Source organism: Fukomys damarensis, unplaced genomic scaffold, assembly GCF_012274545.1.
Source record: "Fukomys damarensis isolate Sample0158 unplaced genomic scaffold, DMR_v1.0_HiC HiC_scaffold_14, whole genome shotgun sequence".
Classification (NCBI taxonomy): Eukaryota; Metazoa; Chordata; class Mammalia; order Rodentia; family Bathyergidae; genus Fukomys; species Fukomys damarensis.
This window is the reverse complement of record NW_022900926.1, coordinates 4,351,698-4,372,433: the sequence shown is the minus strand read 5'-3', so window position 1 is coordinate 4,372,433 and position 20,736 is coordinate 4,351,698. Positions and strand designations below refer to the sequence as shown.

Sequence of the window (20,736 nt, the reverse complement as noted above, 5' to 3'; positions counted from 1 at the left end):
GTTCTGGAAAACACGTGTCTCAGACTGGAGACTGACAGACTCCAGTAAACCAAATTAGCTCATAATATGTATATTTTTAAAAGTCCTAATGGGAGAGACAGGGAGAAACACAGGAGGAAATAAGGTAGATACGAAGCTTATTTACTGAAAATTAATTTTGTGCCAGATGAACTAGAGCAATGTGTTCCACCGTTTTGTTTATAAACCTCAGCTGGTGACAGTCAGGGACCGCCACAGGGACCAGGGACAAACTCACTCCTGGGTTTGGAATCTGTCACTCATTAGAAACATGACTGTGTTTTCTTCTGAGGCAACTGAAGACTCAAAGGCTGTTTCTGCTTAAAAAAAGAAAATGGAGGGGCCTGCAGACGCCCCGTGGGTAACTAACAGAAGAGCAAAGCTTGGTCTTCACTTTGCATCTGTCTGTCTCATTTATTCCTGGGTCGGACCCCAGCTCAGCACTGCATCTGTAGGTATCACCGTCATTTAGGGGGCATCTGTCTAAAATTTGGTGACACAGAATGATTATCCATAAATTTACTTAACCTGTGTCATCCCCCTTCAAGACTGAGGACACAAGCGACTTACAGGGACATGTAACTACAAACGCTGTCCAGACGTCTCCAGCCACCATGTTAAGACTGTGGTCTCCTTGGAGTCCAGCAGAGCCTCTGTGACCTGAGGCGGCCCAAGCAGAAAGCCCTGTGCATACGTTTTAATGTATTTTCCATCTAACATAAGCCATCCCAGTCATAGCAGAAATATGCGTTAACTATTTCTCTATTCAGAAGCATTGGTTTCTCTAGGGCATTTTGTTGCCATGTTGACACATGGGTAAATTCTTTTGAGCCCAAGATTCTTCTCTTGTAGACAATCCCTTCTGAATCTTTCCTCCAGATTCATCTGGGAAACATAATTCCAGGCATTCTTATCTCTGTTTCTCGTATTTGCCTGATTCTATTCTGTAAATAGAATTTTAGACCTTTAAAAATTGCACTTTTTGCACAATTTCTTCCTTAATTTTACTGATGATTTCTGTTTCTTAGATTAAGAATAGGAAACACAGGCACTTGCTCCTAATGCTGTCAGTGTCTATCTTTGGGGCAAGTGATGAACTTTTCATCACACATTTTTAATGACCTGCACAGTTCAGCATGTGGGGGAAATTAAGAAATACATATTCAGAATTTTAAAATATATACAAATGTTTCAATAGACTTATTTTCAAAACAGATATACGTTCCTCACAAAAGACCTGTATCTGATCTTGCCACACCTAATCCCAATTCTTTTTCCAGTTTTACAATTTAATAGAATTGACTCAAAGTTCAACTAATTAATGCTAATTAGGGCAAAAGAAAAAAAAAGAGAGAACACATGAGCCACCTTTGACATCTACAAATTTTGAAGTTAGAAAGAACTTTAGTTATTGCGTAGTTAATAAACAAAACAAGGTCCTGATTTCAAAGGTGTAAAAAGGAGACAAATTTGACAGAACATCTTGGTAATTTCAAAATCCAGTCTAGACGTTCTGTCCCTGGACCTGTGGGCCAGACTTACTCCACCAGATAAGACAACTATGGTATGCAGTGTTTTAGGGAATAAAGCCCATTTTATAACACCAGATCACTTGTGAGCATAGTAGGATTCCAGGCAGGCAGGACATAACCGACACCTCCTGGGAGACACATCAAACAAGGCAGCAAGATAAACCAAAAGTCTGGGACCCCGGTGAATGGACACAGCTAAGGGAGTACTAGCAGTGACACTGAATATTCAATTCTAACTCTTCATGGTGTCCTCAAGGCCTTAGTAAAGTTACCTATGTTCCAAGTTTAACCATCCTAGTAATAACTCTGCCTTGTGCAAAAAAGGGAGAGCCCTGGGCATGATCTTGAGATAGAAGACGCAACAGCATGAAGGAGCCTCAGGAGACAGCAGGAACTGGCGGAAGGAGATCTCAAGGTAGAACTCAAGACAGTATCACAGGACCCAAGAGGGCTTAGGAGCACTGAGTGTGCGTAACACAGAAGACCGTCCTGCGGTGCAGGAGCCACAGCTGTGTGTTCATGGTAAGATAGCCCCTCAAGTTGACAAATCTAAACGTTTTAGATAATCTGTTGATTGAGAAAATGTGTGACCAATGAAAAGTGCTTTTATGAATTAAATACTTAAAAAATAATTCTTATTTTTATAACAACAACCTAAATACACTGGAGGCAGTGTGCAGGCCTATTGTGACCATGTTTTATGTAGACACAAATACATGGCTTTGTGATTTTAGGAAATTTTTGGAGACCAAGACGGTAATGTGGGGAAACATGGATCTGTATAATGAAATTATGACCCCAGTGGCCTGCACCCTCCCTGTGCAACCATAACTTCATTCTCCAACTCTTAAACCTTCTTCCACTGATATTTAATTGCCTTCTTTTACATAGAATGGTAGGCTACTCGAGATAAAAATGTTTTTGCTTGTTTGGTGCATATCTGATCTATTCTCCTCATTTGGCTCCTAGACACTGAAAGGCTTGGTTGCCCACAGTTGGCAGACGATCCCAATGGCCTCAGTAGCCCATCTAGAGACAGGATTGCAGCAATCCCCCATGCTAGGGTCCATTCCATCTTTAAGAAGATAATTTTGACCACTGAGAGCTGACCACCACTTAAGACTGCCTTCCCAAGGCCTTACCCAACCTCATTTCCTATGCTGTAGTCACAGGGTTGAAATCATTCTTGAGGAAAAAGTAAAATACCACTTGTGATGCTTAACGTTAGGGATCAATGCAGCTGGGTCACAGAATACCTAGAAACCTGACAAGCATTATACTGTGGCGTGGGACTGAGCATTTCCAGAAGAGATTGGTGTGTGTCCACTCTTACTGTGGACAGGAACATCTAATCGTCCAGGGGCCGTAGAGAGAGCAAAACACAGAGGGAAGACACCTCTCCGGAAGCTATGTATACTCCTCCCATCCTGTCCATGGACGTCAGAACCCCGGGCTCCCTGGCCTGGGGACACAGCACTTGTCCCAGCAGCCCACTGGGTTTTCAGACCTTCAGTTCCAAACAGAATTATACTACTGGGTACCCTGGCTTTGGGGCTTCGGACTGGGACTGAGCCATGCTACCTGTATCCCAGGATCCCAGCTTATAGACCACTTGCTGTGGGACCGCTCAGCCCCACAGCTCCATGAGCCAATTACTCTAATGAGTCCCTTCCTGTCACCTGTCTACCCACCTACCTGTCTACCAATCGATCTGCCACCCAGTCGGTTGCTCTGGAGAAGCCCAAATAAAGCATTGCTCCTGAAACCTGGGCTCATTTAATTAGCAAGTGCAATAAAGATATGACATTTAGAAACAAATTATGATGCATTTCCATCCCTCACTGGTACACTAAGTGGGGATATGTTGTTCTTTTATAGCTGCCATTTCCAAGTTTTAACTGCTTTTGTGTAACTGGTTTAATTAAAAAAAAATGTCAGTTTGATCATTAACCCTATGCTGCTCAAGTCTGCTTCATTTATTGAAAAATACTGACTTCAGAATGGGAAAAGCACTTCTCATATCAAGGGAAAGCATATATTTAGTTACTAAAATTTACATATATAATATATAACAGCTTATTTTACAGAGGTAAAAGACAGGTTTTTAATTCTAAATAGTTATTTATAAAACTAATCATCAAATATAAGTTAGCTAATCCAGAATCATTTTCATTCATTAATTCTCCTGGAAACTATCTATTGTGTGCCAATTATATGACAAAAGTTTCATTATTTTTACAGAATCAGATGGGGAAAAAAAACAAGAAAACACACATTCATATAAGATTCTGAACTAAAGGGTGAGGGATTTAGCTCAGTGGTTCTGCGGCCTTCCTCACAAGTGCATGGACCTGAGTTCAATCCCTAGTACCGGGGTTTTTGTTGTGTGAATATCACAATCTGACTCATGGGTAGTATAAACAGATATGAAGGAATAAAAGCAGTCAGCACTGGTGTAAAACTAGAAAAGTAGTGTTACATACAGAAAGGAAACCACAACACATTTTAGGAACTGAATGAAAGCAAGTGTGGCCAGAGCCCAGAACGGGCAGAGAAAAGCACAACATGAAGCCGGTAGGTTGGCAGGGGCCCCATCAGCCTCCTTAGGGATCGGGTCCATCCTAATAGAAACAGGAAGCCCTTAACATTTTTGGGAAATAACACGACCACTGACACTGAATTTTAGAGCAATCGTTCTGGTGGAAGCAAATAGAATAGACGGGGAGAGAGAAATGGTAAATTCCAGAGGTGAGTTGGAAGGCAACTGCAATATTCCAAGTGAGACACGGTAACAGTCCATGGAATCTCCAGCTCTTTGTGTCCTACACTGGACCTATTTTCACAGCATTCTGTGGCACAGCTTTAAAAGCAAGTGTTGAAATATAAGGTACAAGGGTCCTGGGAGGGAGCGCACCTGTTCCAAAACTCTGGGCTCAACTTTCTGGGCCCAGCTGTTTATCAGCTCACGGACCTTCTGCCAGGTGTGCACCTGGCTTCCACGCTCACAGAACCGTCCCCCCGCAGCCGAGGAGACCTGGTGTGGCACACAGGACCCCCTGGCCCGCCGACGGCCAGTTAATACTGAGGCTTACCCCTCATCCCAGAAAGGCTCACCTTCCTTTAGAAACCTGTCTCCAGGATTTTCTTGCTCAGTGGACAGCACAGACATGGAGTTTGAGAGAGGCTCAGCTTTTCCTAAGGTAGAGAGGAAAAAGCGAAGAGAAGGTGGAGACAGTGCGTGCCCAGTCCGTCGTGCCCTTCCTCTGCCTGAGCTGGAGCGGAGATGCTCTTGCTCTCAGCTGGGCAGTTAGGCAGGAAGCTGAGGCAGAGCACCTCCCAGCTTGCTCCCAGCTCCCCTGCTCCCCGCTCCCCTGCTCCCAGCGTACAGTGGGCTGAGCAATTGGCTTCACAGGTGTTACAGTTCCTGGAATAGCAGGGTCAGAGTTGGCCAATCCTGAGGGATTAGGGGCCCGAACTAGAAGACCTGCAGGTCCTTCCAGGCTGAGACTGCCTGCAGGTTCCAGGCTGGACCCTCAGTTTGCTCGACCTGGCTAAACCGTGTGGGGCAAGGACAGCAGCACTGGTAACGCACACATGTGACATCCACACCTGTCCTCTCCACTCGTGACCTCACGCATGCACTCCTGGCTACATCCCTGGACTGCACACGGCAAGCACAGCCAGAGCTTCGCCGTCAAAAAATGAAAGACCCAGTGAGGCTGTAAAACAGTGGCGTCGGATTTCAAACTCAGCGAGACAGTTTTGTGAAGACATAAACTCGAAAGTCCTTCTCTAATCTCTTGTATCAGGCTAGTTCACATTTCTCAACAGGCGCCCCATGGACCTCTTTCAAGTAAATTATATTTTCCTTGCTGAAAACAGCAAAGAGGATGGCCAAGAATCTGCTGTTCGATGGCTCTTTGGTGACTGTATATGGCTTATACTGCTTATCAATGAAATCATTGCATGGGTAAAACTTCAAGGTCTTCAAAATAATAAAGACAAATTATGATTACAGTAAAGATTTATTTCATTGTTTTATATATATAGCATTGTGTCATATTTCATTTGATCCTCTTAATATATAAGCATTGATATCCTCATTTTAGCATTAGAGAACTGAAGTAACTTGCCCCAGATCACAAGATGAGTAAATGATGGGTTAAAACCAAAACTAAGGCCACATAGCTAGGAAACTGCTATATTGCTATAGAATGTGTGACTAAAAGATGATATACCCTTTAATTAAATGATTTGCTGAGATCTAAGCTGAGGAAGCAAATTAGAAATATAAATTAGGTACTGCACAAATATTTCTGTCATTAAAACCACCATAAGTTAACCAAAATAAAACAACTCTCGGCTATTGCACAGCATTTCAAGGATCTCCTCCAATCATGAAATGACCTAAGGCTATCATTATTTTGAGTCAACAACCTTCCAACACAGATAGACACAGCTGCGAACCCAGAAGTGCACTGTGGAAGACCTGGCCCGGCCTCTGACCTGACCTCGGTCACACGAGGTGGCTCTCCTTGCTCTCGCCACCTCGGGCCCTGGACCTGCTCTCTGAACTCAGTTTGCTGATCATGTGCTGACTGTAAGACTTGAATAAACTAAAGTGGCTCCATGCTAATAGGCCAGACTGTGCTTTTTCATATGCTAATTGCTACCTTGGTTAACAGCCCGCCCAGGGGCAAATGGTATGATAAAAGGTGACCATAGAACATTTCCTGCTTGAGATAAGCAATGTGTTTGCAGCCTTGTTCTGTGAATTCCCTGACTCTTTGTTTAGAAAAACCTTATAAAAAGTACCTCAGCCCCTGAGCAGTTGCCTCTCTGAGCTACCTGGCTCTGGGAGTCCCGAATGGCCAGACTAATAAAGGTCTATTTACCATCTAGCCTGGTGTGTTCCTTCCTGGGTTTCTCATTTCTCCTTCGAGCTCCCGGAGCCTTGCCGGGTGTTAGGGCCCAGCATTGTGGAGGCCTTTCTGGCTGTTCACACTCCGTGGAGTGGAAGTGAGACTTTAAGTTTTACATTGACAACATCATTACACTTAAGTTTCGTTTCAGGTAATAAAATATAAAATGCTATTGCTACAGATACATTTTGGGGACAAGGATTTCATTGGTTTTTCTCTCAATGGTTTCTCTAAATTCATCTGATAGGGAAAAAGTGTGCTTGTCTTGAACTCTTGGTAACTGAAACAGGAAGGATCTCTCAGATTTCCCACTTCTGAACTGACCGGTCAGACCAGGATTGTTGTTATGACACAGCATTGGCAGCTCATCAAGCTGGTGAAATTGAACAGACTTTAATGATATAAAAACTGGTTTTGAATTTCAAAGAATTCACTAAACATTTTAATGAAGAAATACAAAGTTGTTCAAAATCATACGATTATTTTTAAAAATACAAATTCTTCCCTCTGCTTTGTTCATTCCCTAACCTCCCATCCCACTGATATGACCAAGTTTCTAAAATACACAAAAACATATTTTTACAAAAGAAAAAAAGGCATCAAGAAAATAAAGACATCAAGAAAGACAACTTGCCAAAGAATAAATAAAATATTCACTACCTATAAAAAGATTTGGTGAAGATTTTCTAACTTGGTGTCCTTTGTTTTTTTGAGCAGTGGCAGATTTCACAAATTTTGCATGCCAACATAGACTGTATAACTATATATTTTTTTTTCAGGGTGCTGACAATGTTCTTTTTAATTTTATTGGTACATATCTGCAATACGTAATGATTACATTTATGCATAGCTATATTTTGTCATTTTACTAAAAAGGACATTTCTTTCCAGTAAATTAATATCTACTTTCCTACAGAGAGAAGAAAAAGGGTACTTACAAGTCTCTAGTAGAAATATGCTGCTATTTAAGACAGGCTTAAGAAGAAACTCTGATTGACTTTCTATCCTAGGAAAGAAAAAAGAAAAATCAAAACCTAAGAACCAGAAAAGATAATAACCCAGTTGGATAAGCAAAGTTTAAATATTTTGGCTGTTCTTTGTTTTAAGTGAGTTAAAACTGGTAAGCACCAATGATAAGGAAAACTTTAATAAATGCAAATTTAGAAAATGTCACAATATGAGATAACTTCTGCCCCTCAACCTGCTTTGTTCAGAATCAACAAGTACCAGAGATACCTAGCCTCCCCACAAAGGTTTGTAAGTGAAAAGAACCATTGCTAGCTTTGTTAATCAAACAACATCCCTTCCCCCTGGCTAGAGTAGGCAATTGAATGAATCTAAAAGGTAACTTCCCTGACAAAGAACTGCTTCCGGGTTGGAATTCAGCTGCCTTGCTGTCATGGTTTGGGTATCTGTGAAAATTCAATGTAACCAACTGAGTAAGATCAAAGCTGTAAAACCCTATAAAAGTAAGGGTTGTAACCCAATGGAGGAGTCGAATAGGGCACCGCCATTAGGTGTGATCGATCCCCATTGATGGAGTAAACTTTTTTATTTTGCTTCCATTCTGCTGCCTCTGTGTGTCACTTGCCGTCTCCTTCCATAACACCATGACTTGATTGGAAAAAAAAAGCAGAATCTTAAATTTGATGGTGAAATTTCTTATTACAACTTGAAATGGCTTCATCGGCAACATCAGTTGTTAGACCGAAGGATAATCATCTGGCTCCTACTCCTGCCATGCCCTCTTCCTGGGCCCCAGCGACAATGTCCTGAGTGATTTTCTTACATGTGTACTCACTCCCTGCAAATCCATTCGTGTGCATGTGTATGTATGTGTGTGTGTCTCATGTATGGTGTTAGGGATTACACCCAAGGCCTTCACATTAAGCTCCCCCTTGTCTCTTTTTTAATTTTAAATTTTGAGCCAACTCTGCGTGGCTCCAACTCAGAATCCTCTTGCATTGGCCCCCCAGCTCCCAGAGTGCTTGGGGTTACAAGTAGCTGCCACTGTGTCTGGCTAAATCCACTCTTTACACAGATGTCAGGTGGAATTATTTCAAAATAAGCCTGCTCTTGATCATTCCATGATGAAGGCTTCTCAGCTCTCCTATCTCCAATAGGACACAGCACCAGGTGTCTCCTGGGAGCTGACCCCTCTGCCTCCCCTTTACGACCCTCCCCACAGCCAGGCATGCACCACCCTAAAGCACAGGGTGGCGCCCAGCCAACAGAGCCCTCGTTTCTGCCACACTGGACTGAAGTTCTTGTCCACAATCTTCTCTCCACCCTGGCTGACATCTGTCTCTCTGAGCTGGGTCAGAGGGCAGTCCTATCCCCAAGGCCTTCTCCGCCCTGCTCTGCTAGCTCAGGGTACCCTCCTGCACTCCGAAACACACTAGATCACATTTACATGTGCGTTTTAAAATCTCTGATTCACATCTGCCTACCTGCCTCACACAGATGTTTTAAACCTTTTGAAGACACGGACTGTGAGTCACTCGTCTTTTCCCTAGCAGTGTTTCACAGGCGCTAGGAGAAATGTGATAGATAATTTGCTGATGTCAAGGTGCATGAGGTGTTTCTCAGACGTGGAGCTGCCTGACCACACATTTTGGCACCTTGGAGGACCTTTCAAATCAAAAGTGGGTCTTCTAACCTCATTCCCACACCAGCTTCCCCACCGCTTCTTGCTGTTGCCCTCATAATGAGGCTGTTTCCCTTCCACTGAAACCTTTATCTGGCAGACCAGATGTAAAAAACTAAGGACCGGAGGAGAAAAACAATCAACGAAAAAATGATCATAGAGGAAAAACTAATAAAGCAGAGATCCTGAAGATCATCAGTCCACTGTATTTAAACTTTTTGACTGAAAAATATTTTCTTTCAAAATAAATGCTGTAGCATTTGTACCAGAACAATGTACAAGACAGAAACAAGCAGAACTGCTTGGATACCACAGGATGCAAGGAGTAAGGCTCTACCTTCTCACCTACCTCCTCCTCTCCTTACCCGGACTGGGGTACAGTTTGAGTGGGGGGGGTATGAGCGGAGCTTCAGCTTGATTGGCTTTGGGATCCACCGGAATGGGTGGGGCACATTTCTGGTCCTATCCTGGAGGCGTGGCCTGGGGTCGGGTCTCCTCCTGGGCACCTTCCCTTCTGGCAGTACAGTTCCTCTGCTCTGCTTCTGTGCTGCCATGAACTAAGCAGCTCTGCTCCACCACGCCCTTGTCCCATAATGTCTCTGTCTTGGAGCCAACTAACCCTGGACTGAATCCCCTTAAAAAGTGAGCTAAATTAAACCTCTCTTCCTCTAAGTTGTGACTGTTGGGTAGCGTGACTCAGGACAATAAAGCTAATTAGGACAGTCTGATGACTACATGGTCATGCTATCGTTTTAGAGCTGTGCTTACTAGGTTGGAGTTGGAACAAGAGAAGTCAGTTCAAGGCAAAATCCAAGGAGGTCACTTAAAATTTGAACCCAGGATCCTCGTTCATCTTCCCTTCCGGTGCCCTTGCCTCATTTTCAAGGACTGGCTTCCTTGTGTATGTGATCTGAGTCAGGTGTAGATACGTAAACCATAAGCAGATTGGATTTTTTGCTTCTAGAGTTTGGCAAAGTAATGAATATTTATTTTGGCTTCCAAATACATGCTTTCTAGTTTGTAAGTTATTACTACTCAAGCACACAGCCATATCAGTATTCAAATAATATGCATATGAAAGGAAAATCCATCAGGCCTTCAACAAAAAACTTCAGGAGGTGCCCAACAATTCAGAAATCATGATAAATAGTATCTGAACATAATATATTTTAAAAATCAAAATGTATGCAAACAACCCATGATGAATAAAAGATCAAAACTTCAAATGCATATTTGGCCCTGAGTTTGTATAATAGATTCATATATCTCACCTTGTCTTGCAAATTCCCTGAAAATTTAAATTCGAATACAAAAATCGTGACAGATTAGTTATGTAAACTTCTATTCCTAACATCTCAGATTGTAGGAGAAGGAAACATTGCTTCGAAGTCAAGCCTGGTCAGAGGTGTGTTCTGCTATAAAGATGTTTACACATCGGTCCTGTGGGACTGGGAATTAGTTTAAGTTGTTTGAGAACAAATAAGCAACAAGACAATTGCAGGGCATGAGTTAAGATTTAGGCTCAGCTTGCATTCAATCATCTTCCATTTTCAGAGAGGTACTAATTCTAGCTGGCTGCTTCAGTGGGTAATTCTTTACCATTTTGTTGCTCAAAGAAAACTACTGTTATATAAAAATACGAAAATTGAAATGTGGCAGGTGGACCACATGGGACTCTGTAAAGCAAATTAAATACTTCAACTGTAGGACCTTCAGTGACTGCTCCTCAGAAGACGTAACCTCTCACGCGTGACAGTGGTGAGAACCACCCGAAAGGGGTGCTCTGTGATGATACCGTATGCATCGTATTCAAGGATGCTTTTTAGCCACAGATCCCACATGAACTGCTTAGGAAACTGACTGGCTCTGTGTCCAACACACAATAAACACTTAACCAGTGTTTACGAATTGAACAAACAAGTTATGATGAAAGTTGAGCGAAGGCTGGAACTAAGAAGAGTAGGACCATGTCTTAAAGAGCTCTGAGACAAACTTTATGCTGTGGGTTTAACAAGGTTTCAAACAAGTTGAAATAATTCTTGAAAAAAAAGAATGGGTGGATTAACTGAGCAAGCAAATCCAGCCAAGTCTGTAGTGATCTTGGCCATGGGCAATAAAGACCCAACAAAGAGCGAAGATTGCAAAATCCAGGGGCAGAAGCCATGGCAGATACTGCCAGTTGGCTGCCAAAGCTCCTTTGTCCTCCTCCAGACACGAGACACCCCCGGGGCACACAACTGTCCACCACACTACCAAGCCCCCATGCTCCTAAGTTCAAGTATGGTCATGCAAAAGACCCTGCCACTCAACATGAGTTAGGAGCAGAGTGACATATTCTGCTTCTAGGTTACCCTGACAGAAAGGGCAGCAGCCTCTGCTCCCTCCTTCTGTCTTTCCGCACACTGGACTGCATCTGTGGTAGTGAGTCATCTCCACAAGGGGCCAAAGATGATACCTCAAGTGACACAACAAGGACCTGACACTCCTAAGTACCATGGCAATCTGCAGCTGTGCTTCTACGTCAAACAGCACAAAACTTGTGTGGGTTAAACTTTGTGATGACTGTAAAACTCTCATGTCCTAATACATATGGATGCAAAAACAATCGAAAGGGAACTATCCATGGAATGCGGTCCTAGGTGACATGGAAGGAAGGAGACAGATGAGATGAAATATTTCCCAGGTTTTATGTCTAGGAAAATAGGACAATAATGAATCAGCAAGGAAATAACAGGCAAGGAGGGGCCGGTGGGAAAGCCAAGGGAACATGTACGATAAACAACTGGAAATACGGTTTGAAGCTCAGACAGAGGAAAACCCAAACATGGCAAGTTCCACAGTTTTGTATAACATACATGATTGGGAAAGTGGGAAGTAATAGAATCTCAAGCTAAGAAAGGATGAGAGAGAGCCCAAAACTGCACCATGGGCTGTTCTCTCACAAGGAAGAAGGAAGCAGCAGCAACCAGAGAAGGGAAAAGAATGTTATTTCTTCCACAGGCGAGGGTTAGGGTTCAAAACTTGGAATAATAAAATTAACTCTGACTCAAGCTGACAATCAAATTTAAAGGCAATTTGATGTGGTCTAGAAACATCTTAAATCCATTTAAAGATCTCATGAAAAATTAAAGCAGCCATTTCTTTAAATAGAAAAGCATTCATCAGCCAGTTTCATTCATCCTTCAGTCTCTATTTAAAATTTTCACATTTCCAAGAAAGAAGAGTACAAACAACTCACTTATATCATTCTTAAAAATTCCCACAACCAAAGAAGAAATGCAGAGAGAGGAAAAAGGGGGAAGGGAAGCAGAGGTATTTTGCAGTCAACTCTTTCCTTCTAGGAGACTAATGGTTCCACACAGACATGACGAATCAAAACAAAAGCCCCTCTTCCATTTTGATTTCTTGAGTAAATCACCAAATGTCAGTGTGAGCTTGGAAGTTAATAGAGAGAATACAAAGTTGGCCCCATGATGTCAGCTGTGCCTGTAAGAGGCACAAATCTGGGAACCTGCGTCACTTGTGAGATGCCTCCCGACTGGACGGTCACCAGGTCCCAGAACATTGGGGTAACATCAAACCATGACCTGAAACAGCCCTTGCCTGCCCATGCAACCAGAAGGACATTTTCTAGGAAGCAGCCAGACCCAAGATTTCTGTTCGGCCTTCTGTCTACTTCAGATTGAGGAAAGGCACCATATTAGCTTCTCCTCAAAGATTGTTTTCTCTAGCTGCAGCCTAGAGAAGGTACATGATAGCTGGCCAGGTGTATCAGGGAAGATCCCAGAATTTCTTTACCACTGCATTTTCATGGAAAGCAATCATACTAATTCACTTTGTATAGGAAACTAAGACTCCCTTCACTTTCTTTGAAGAGAAATCTGCTGGTCATCTCCTCTTCCTCTTCACAGAGTGATTGCATTATCCATGGTCTTTCCCATTGTCTGGGGTTAGCTTTCATGGCTGTGGTTTTTAGTGTTGGACTGGAGTTTTACAATCAGGCTTCTTTGAACTTCTTCATGCTGTCTCCCACTCAGAGATCCCATACCCTATTATTATCATTATTATTATTATTATCATTAATTATTTACTTTGTATAATGTTCAGCTGTTCCTTGTTATTCTTCCAAGAGGATCAGAGTGCGAAGTGCAACCCTAAAATGGCCTTTCCTGTACAGATGGTTGCAGAATACCTCAGCATGACCAGCTTGCCTTTCTTCTTATTTTCTGTGGGTAAAGGCGTCTGTGTGAGGAGTGGGCACGGCAGTCAGGGTGGGACCTACATTCCTGATACTCAGCACCCCACATGAATGACCGCCCTCTCTTCCTCCAGTCCGTCCACCCATGTGGTTCTGGAGATCTGGAGTTGTGAGCCGGGGGATCTGGGCAGCTGGGAAGCACCTCCCCTCCCACCTTATCCTGTACCGTGTGAAAACCACAGCACCTAGGCAGGGACTCACTGCTTCTTCACGTGTCTTCATAAAGCATCAACGAAAGCAGCGAGTTTTAAATGTCTGCACCAATGTTAAACCTCTCAGCCTGTGTGGATCTCTTACCTACATCCTAGTCCCTGAACACCAGGAATCAGTTTACAAATCTCACATGTTCCCTAGACGAACGCCATTTCAGTAGGCATAACTGAGGTCAAAAAGGAAGCTGCTAGGTAGCAGAGGTGATAAAATATTTTTTAAGTGAAGTATAAAATAAGTTGAAAAACGTTGTCTAACCACCTAGGACTATTGTCTTCATACCAGCAGATTTACATCTGGCATCCAAAGAGACGTATCTGCTCCCAAAAGAAAGAGGTAAGAAGTGTGTTAGATGTGAAAACGAAGCTCCCAGCTGGCGGGTGGGAGGGAAACAAACAACAGCTGGGTGCCCTTGATTGTCCAGCGCTTCCAGAATTCTCTCACTGAATCCTCACAAAATGCCTCAGAAATACAAATGCCAATGAGAGTCCTGGGGGAGCCTGAGCTCCTGATAGGGCGTGTGCCAAGCAGAGGCAAGATTTGAACCCAGATCCGTGACAGAGCCATCCCAGCGATACAAAGCCATCCCGACAGAGCAGCAAAGAGTAAGCCCAGGGGAAAGAAGGCGATGGATGGGGTCTGCTTTGGAGCCATGTGGATGAGGGCCCGCATTTTTCCAAAGCGGTATTCAGTGGACCCTCTGTTAGCATTGATTAAGAGCCTGCTCAAAGAATCCCGATCTGTTTTAGAAAGCACCGCAATGTGTCCAAGCAGGATGCTCAAGTGTACCAATACCTGGGTCACCATCTTCCATGTCCACCAGTGATTCGACCAACGCCTGAGGCAACGGAGAAGGGGAGGTGGAAAGGAGCATGCAAAGCACAGAGTACAGACCCAATTTCAGAAACGACTTTAAGCACATGTAATTTGATGGCTCTGTGTGTAAGTCGGGATGCTCCTATGAGACGGACGTGATTTTGGTTAGCTAACTCACCCTAAGAAGTGCCTATTAAGGCACTTTAGTTGCCCTATCTCTCTCGAAGCTGCTGGAGTTGGGGCACTTCTGCAAGGCAAATCTTCCAAATCCGGTGGAGAAGCTGAGTCTAGGGAACTCAAAGGGAGCCGGGTGGGCCTGGAAGTTTGGTCGTAAAAAGGCTCACACTGCAGAAGTCCAACAGTCAGGACAGCAGGGTGCTGCGCACTGGGACTGAACATAACAGCGCTGGGGTGACTTCAGCTCAGAACTCCTCAGCCATGGTGCGGAAATAAGACTTGCATTTCACGGGCTGATGGGAAGATCAAATAACACGGTGTCTGTGAGAGGCTACCAGAATGCCCACCGCACAGAAAGGGCTTAGAAATGAAGTCGTTACTGGGATCCAGACTGTTACTGTCACATTCCACGATAACATTAAGAAAACAACCCGAAGTAACATCCGCAGATGAGTTCACCTTTGAGGGGTCCTTTGATGAGTGACTCCTGCTGGGAAGGACGGTCCCTCAGAAGTACACTGAGCAATTGCCAGCTTCTCTGTACAGTCTCTTCAGGACGGCGACTCAGGATAAAATCCTCTCTGTTTTTCTACTCCGCCTCTCTAGGCGAGGCGACCTCGATGTGTTTCTTTGCCTCATTATGGGTGTACTTGTCTGACTTTGTACCCAGGGGGACGGGAGAAACGCTTCCTTCTCTAACTCTCTCTCTAACTCTCGATCTCTGTGGAACGGGAGGGGCTGCTGTAGCTGCCACCGCGTGAGGTCATAGGGTCCCTGCCCAGTCACTCACTGTGTTTAAGGGACACTCAGCTAAACTGTAAAGCTGTCAATGTCACTGAAGCCCAAATTTCGAACTAAAGACGTTTTAACTTTTTTTTTTTTACAAAGAAGTGTTTTTCCCTAGAGTGGTGTTCACCAGGTACATTAGACTCTGAGCAGTCCATTCAATGTTTGTTTTTTAGAAGGTGAATTGATTTATTCAAATAAGTTTTACTTGAAGACAATTCAATTACATTATAAGTAAAGGCAAAAGAGTTTTATTTAAGATGAAAATGGAAAGAAAGTGGAAAAGAACTCAAGGAAAATGTTTAAAGTCACATCCTGTCTCTGCCTAGACTTGAGGATGACGCAGTCTCCTACGCGGTGACTGTCACCTTGCCGAATGGGCCTCGTTCACGTCAGGATCCATCTCTCTGAGGAAAACGGCCCCTGCAGGTGACTCACTGAAACCAATTCTCAAAGCAGCTGCTGCTGCTGCCGCCAAACATTACTCATTCTCTGATCCTCGCAGCTCCGGCCTGACAGCGTCATCCCAGTCTCTGGATTCTGTCACTGCTGCTATTTTCATCACCTTGCAGTCCCCCAGTGTCATATCACACGGCACTAGTTGGAATAACATCATCCTGCGGGCTCTCCACACCCAGCATAAGCACAGAATCATGAAAATACTCCCAGGTTGTGGAAGAGATGCTGAAAAGGACATCCACTCTAAATGCTAAAGGATCACCTGCTCTCTGAGGAGTGAACCCGCCCACCTCCGTGTCTCCCTGGGGAGCTAGTCTTGGTCACATTCTAGAACAAGGAAACAGTACCAGATTTAGAGCCAGGGGTGGGACTGTGTCTCTCAGAATGGTCAAGTCCTGACCCCAACACCTGTGAATGTGAACCTATTTGGAAACACTTTACCCTAAGGTAGCCAAGTGAAGATGCGTCACCCTGGAGTAGAGAAGGTCTTCAACACAGTGTGACATTATGACATGTGCGTTATGAACAGAAAGATGCTAAAGACAGAGACCTCCGGGGGTCAATGTGACAGGAAGACGGGGAACGACACTGTGCCAGCCAAGGCATCCCTGGAGCTTGCATTAGCCGGCAGAGGCTAGGAAGGATCCTCACTATAGACTGCCGAGAGGACACAGCCCCACTCCTACTTCACTCCAGGCTCTGCCGTCCAGAACTGTGAGCAAACACATCACTCTTGTCTTAAGCCACTCTCTGCGCAGCATATCGGGGTGCCATTGGGGGTTAGATGAACGACTAGCGGTCCCTCGACGACACGGTACACACTGTGCCGAACCAGTGAAGCGCAGTGTTTCCATACACACTCGTTTCAGTCCACACTTTCCCAGGTTAGCAACTTTTCTCAAAGTGTGGCATCCCCACGTGCAAAGTTAATTCTCCAGAGAAGGAAAATCGCGATCAGACTAGCAGACATCAGAACACATCAACCGAGTGCGCTACTACAGCTTGCATTTCTAGTCTTCTTGTGGCCGGCAGCAGGGACACCAAGCCTTCACCACAGTTACGTGACCAGCGATGTGCTGAGGTGGACTGCTCATCCCAGGGAATTAGCCCAAGCAAATGAAATGCAGCAGGAACAACACAACTAGGATAAGAAAACGAAAGAAAGAGGCCTAAGAAATGGGGCCATTAAACTAAACCTCCATAATTCTGGTCATGCATTGCTCTTGGAAAACAGCAAGACAGGGAAAGCTAGAATCCAGCAGCCTCGGGTCATGCACGCTCCACTTGAGTTCTTGGGTGCACGCTGCGCCCTCTCTAACCAGCTTACTCATTGGCACCGTGAGAACAGAAACTCTGCCGGCCTTGTGAAGACTCAGGGGCTGCCAGTGTTATCACTCACCTCGGTATTGGTCATGTGTAGGAAAATGGATGCAGCTAGAGTCCATCACGCTAAGTGAAATAAATCAGACACCAAAGGTTAAAAACATCACATGGCCTCTCTTAGATGAGAAACTCAAAAGATAAATAATTTAAAAATCAAAAATAAAATACAGTGGATAAGAAATGGGGACAGACTCTGTGGAGAACGGAAGGCCATCTGGGGGCGGGGAGGCAGGAGAGAAGGGAAAGGAAGGAAAAAGGACTGACACACATATGCAATTTGCATGTACACCAGTGTCTCACAGTGAGCGTGTCCACTATGTACCACAGACACACACTAATCAAAGGATTTTTTTAAAATATTGGTCCAAGTTGCCACTTAACTCATGGAAGAGATACTGCATTCCTCTAGGCCCTGCCTTCTGTTTTAAACAGAAAAAAATAAATAAATAAAACCAGCTTCAAAACAGATTAACTCTAAAAAAATTTCCACTGCACCATGAAATTATTTTCATACAATCTTACTATTTAAAACTTTACAAGTTCCGTTAGGAATCTTTCAAAAATATCTTAATTCTTTTCTCCTGTTGATAGAATGGAAGATACTAGACAGGGCACTCTTAGCTCTTGTAGTTTTTGATGATCTTTATTAGAAACATCAAATATCACTAAAATGATCTTAATCAGACTAATAAATATATCAGAATAGACTTTTACAATGTACAGAGCAGTTGATAGTGATAAATCTCTCCCTAAAGTGTCTTCCTCTTCAGCCTCAACCTCTTCCACATGTGGAGTTTTCCACATCAGCAACAGATAGTCTTTTCTTCTAAAATTAAAACAGATACTACAGTGCACAATTTGATATTTTTGAAAACTCTTCCAAACTGTTCTTGAACAGTTAAAATTTTGAACCTAAATGCAGTTATTTACTTTTAGGGATGATACATTTCCTATTACTGATTTCACTTCATCAATATGAAGTCTGCCATGTTACCCTCCCAGCTGTGTGCTACCAACCCAGGTTATAGAAACGCTGTCTGACAGTAAACAGAGTTCAACAAAAGAGAGTGCTATGGAGAAAGCACAACAGATTTTCCTCCACCTTGAAACAGGTCCATTCCAGAAAGGAAAATAGACCTTCTTCCTTAGCTAAAGATTTACTATGGTCAAAATGGGACACTGCTCAAATTTCTATACAATCCAACATAAGCCTGATCAAAATGCAGTTTTCCTCCTTCTTGTAGGAACTGACAAAATGATCCTCAAATTCAATTAGAATACAGAGCAAACTTGAAAAGAGCACTTAAGGGGCTCAGAGTTTCTGATGCAAAAACTTATTCTAAAGCCATAATTATCAAAGCAGACCTTAATTAATGTAACAGAACGGGAAGTTCAGAAATATCCCCACGTGGTTACAGTCAATCGATTTCCGACAGGAACGAATAGTGGAGAGAACAGTCATTTCAACAACTTGTGCTGGGTGTTAACTGGATATTCAGATGCACACCCCACACTGCGTGCATACACACACACACACACACACACACACACACCAGATCTAAATGTAGAAGCCAACACTGTAAATAAAGCTTCATGACCTTGAGTTAGGTAATTACTTCTTAAAAGTGACACCAACGCATAAGTAACAAAAGAAAAAATATAAATTAAGCTTCATCACAATGAAATACTTTTTTTTCATGAAAAGACCACCCCAGAGCTGCAGAAATTGTTTGCTAATCATATACCTGACAGGAGAGTTGTACCCCAAGTGTATAAAGAATTTTCACAACTAATTATAAGATACAAATCTGGGAAATGGAAATGAATAGATCTTTCTCCATAATGGCCAGTAAGCATTAAAATGATACTCAGCATCATTAGCCATTCAAGAATGAAAGTAAGGCTGGGCATGGTGGCACACGCCTATAATCTCAGCACTTGGGAGGCTGAGTCAGGAGGATCACTGTGAGTTCGAGACCAGCCTGGGCTACATAGTGAGTTACAGGTCAGTATCAACTACATAGTCAGACCCTGTCTCAAAAAACCAACAACAACAAAAAAGAATGAAAATAAGACCATAATAAATTATTATTTCACACCCTGTAGGATGACGAACCCAAGAAAAGACAATGGCATGTGTTGGCAACGATGTGGAGGAACTGAAAGCCTCATTCATTGCTGCTTGGAATGGAAAAGGGTGCAGCATTTTTGGAAACCAGTTTGACAGTTCCTCAAATTGTTGCATACAGAGTTACAAGTGACTCACCCGTTCCTCTCAGAGGTCCATACCCAAGAGAACTGAAAATCCGTGTCCACAGAACAACTTGGTCGGGAACATTCCCAGCAGTGTTACTCATGGTAGCCAAATGCGGAAAACCGACACATCCACTATGGGATGAATGCTTAGATGAAGCGCAGGGTGGACCCGCAGTGTGCTGTTATTTGGTCTAGGAAGAATGAAGCCTTGAGATGCACATCAACTTGGATAAACGTGGGAAGCTTCGTGCCCAGTGAATAACCCACACGTTATGCGATTCCAGTGACGTGAAGCTAAAACATGCACATTTTTAAAATCAGAGAAGGCTCAAGGTAGCTTAGAGCTAATGGTGGAGTAGTTCTGGAAAATGGGAAATTGTGTAAACAATGGTTACAGGAAGATGCTGAAAATGACTAAAATTGATGGTGGGATGGCATGTGGACATTAGAAACTATGGAATTACATGTTTTAGATGGGTGATTTTTATGGTATGTTAGTTATATCTTCACATATTTTTTAAGTTAAATAAATTCACTGAAAAGCAAGCCCAGAGAATGTTGATGTTAAGCATGAATTTTTGAGAGAAAGCTATAGTGTGCAGTAAGCCAGCTGTGGCTCTCTACAGAGCTTCTTATTCTCAGTATTCTGAGAAACACAGTGATTACAGAGCCCAGCTTGAACTGACTTTCCTTTTTCCTACACATGAAATGCAGAATTAGGATACCAGTTTGTTACATTTAACATGTCTTGTATATGTGGTGCCTTTTGATTACCATAAAATAGCAAGAAATGTCAAAAAATGAATATCTGGTCCTCGTGTAAGTACCCTGAACGTCAAAGGTTTACTCACAGGCTGAGTTTTTAGATGAATGGAATACATCAGTTACTGAGACTCTCTTCTATTTACAACTCAGTTTCAACTCTTTTCCTAAAGATCATGCTCCTTTGGTTTTAATAATAGACACAATCATCATTTAGGAGACAGCCTCCTCTTAGTCGGATCGGGAATTCGTGCTTAATGGAGCAGGAACGCTTTGTGTTTTGTTTTGTTTTCTGTTTGTTTTTGCGATGCTGTTGATTGAACCCCAGGGCTCATGGGCACTAGGCAAGCACTGCGCTTCTGAGCTATATCCTTACCCAGAAATGGGAACTTTGGGGGTAAGTAATAGCATTCTTATTTAATCGCAAGACATCTGCCATAGTTTGGATCTTAATTGTCCCCCAAAGACAATTGTGGCAAAGGCTGGTGAACTTCGAAAGGTGGGGCCTTG

At 43.2% G+C, this 20,736-nt stretch overlaps 1 long non-coding RNA gene across 3 annotated transcripts in view; it reads right to left on the bottom strand.

The window, feature by feature from the left end:
- LOC104872096 overlaps positions 1-20,736 on the bottom strand; it is a 64,209-nt gene that overhangs the window by 23,915 nt on the left and 19,558 nt on the right. For 2 of the 3 annotated variants that reach the window (XR_004517117.1, XR_004517118.1), the window contains exons 2-3: positions 7,411-7,478; positions 4,665-4,745 (exon numbers count right to left, since the gene is read on the bottom strand). This is a non-coding gene — a long non-coding RNA (uncharacterized LOC104872096). Of the gene's footprint in view, positions 1-4,275; positions 4,411-4,664; positions 4,746-7,410; positions 7,479-20,736 lie in introns of those variants that run through there. The other variant, XR_004517119.1, reaches the window with a different exon arrangement.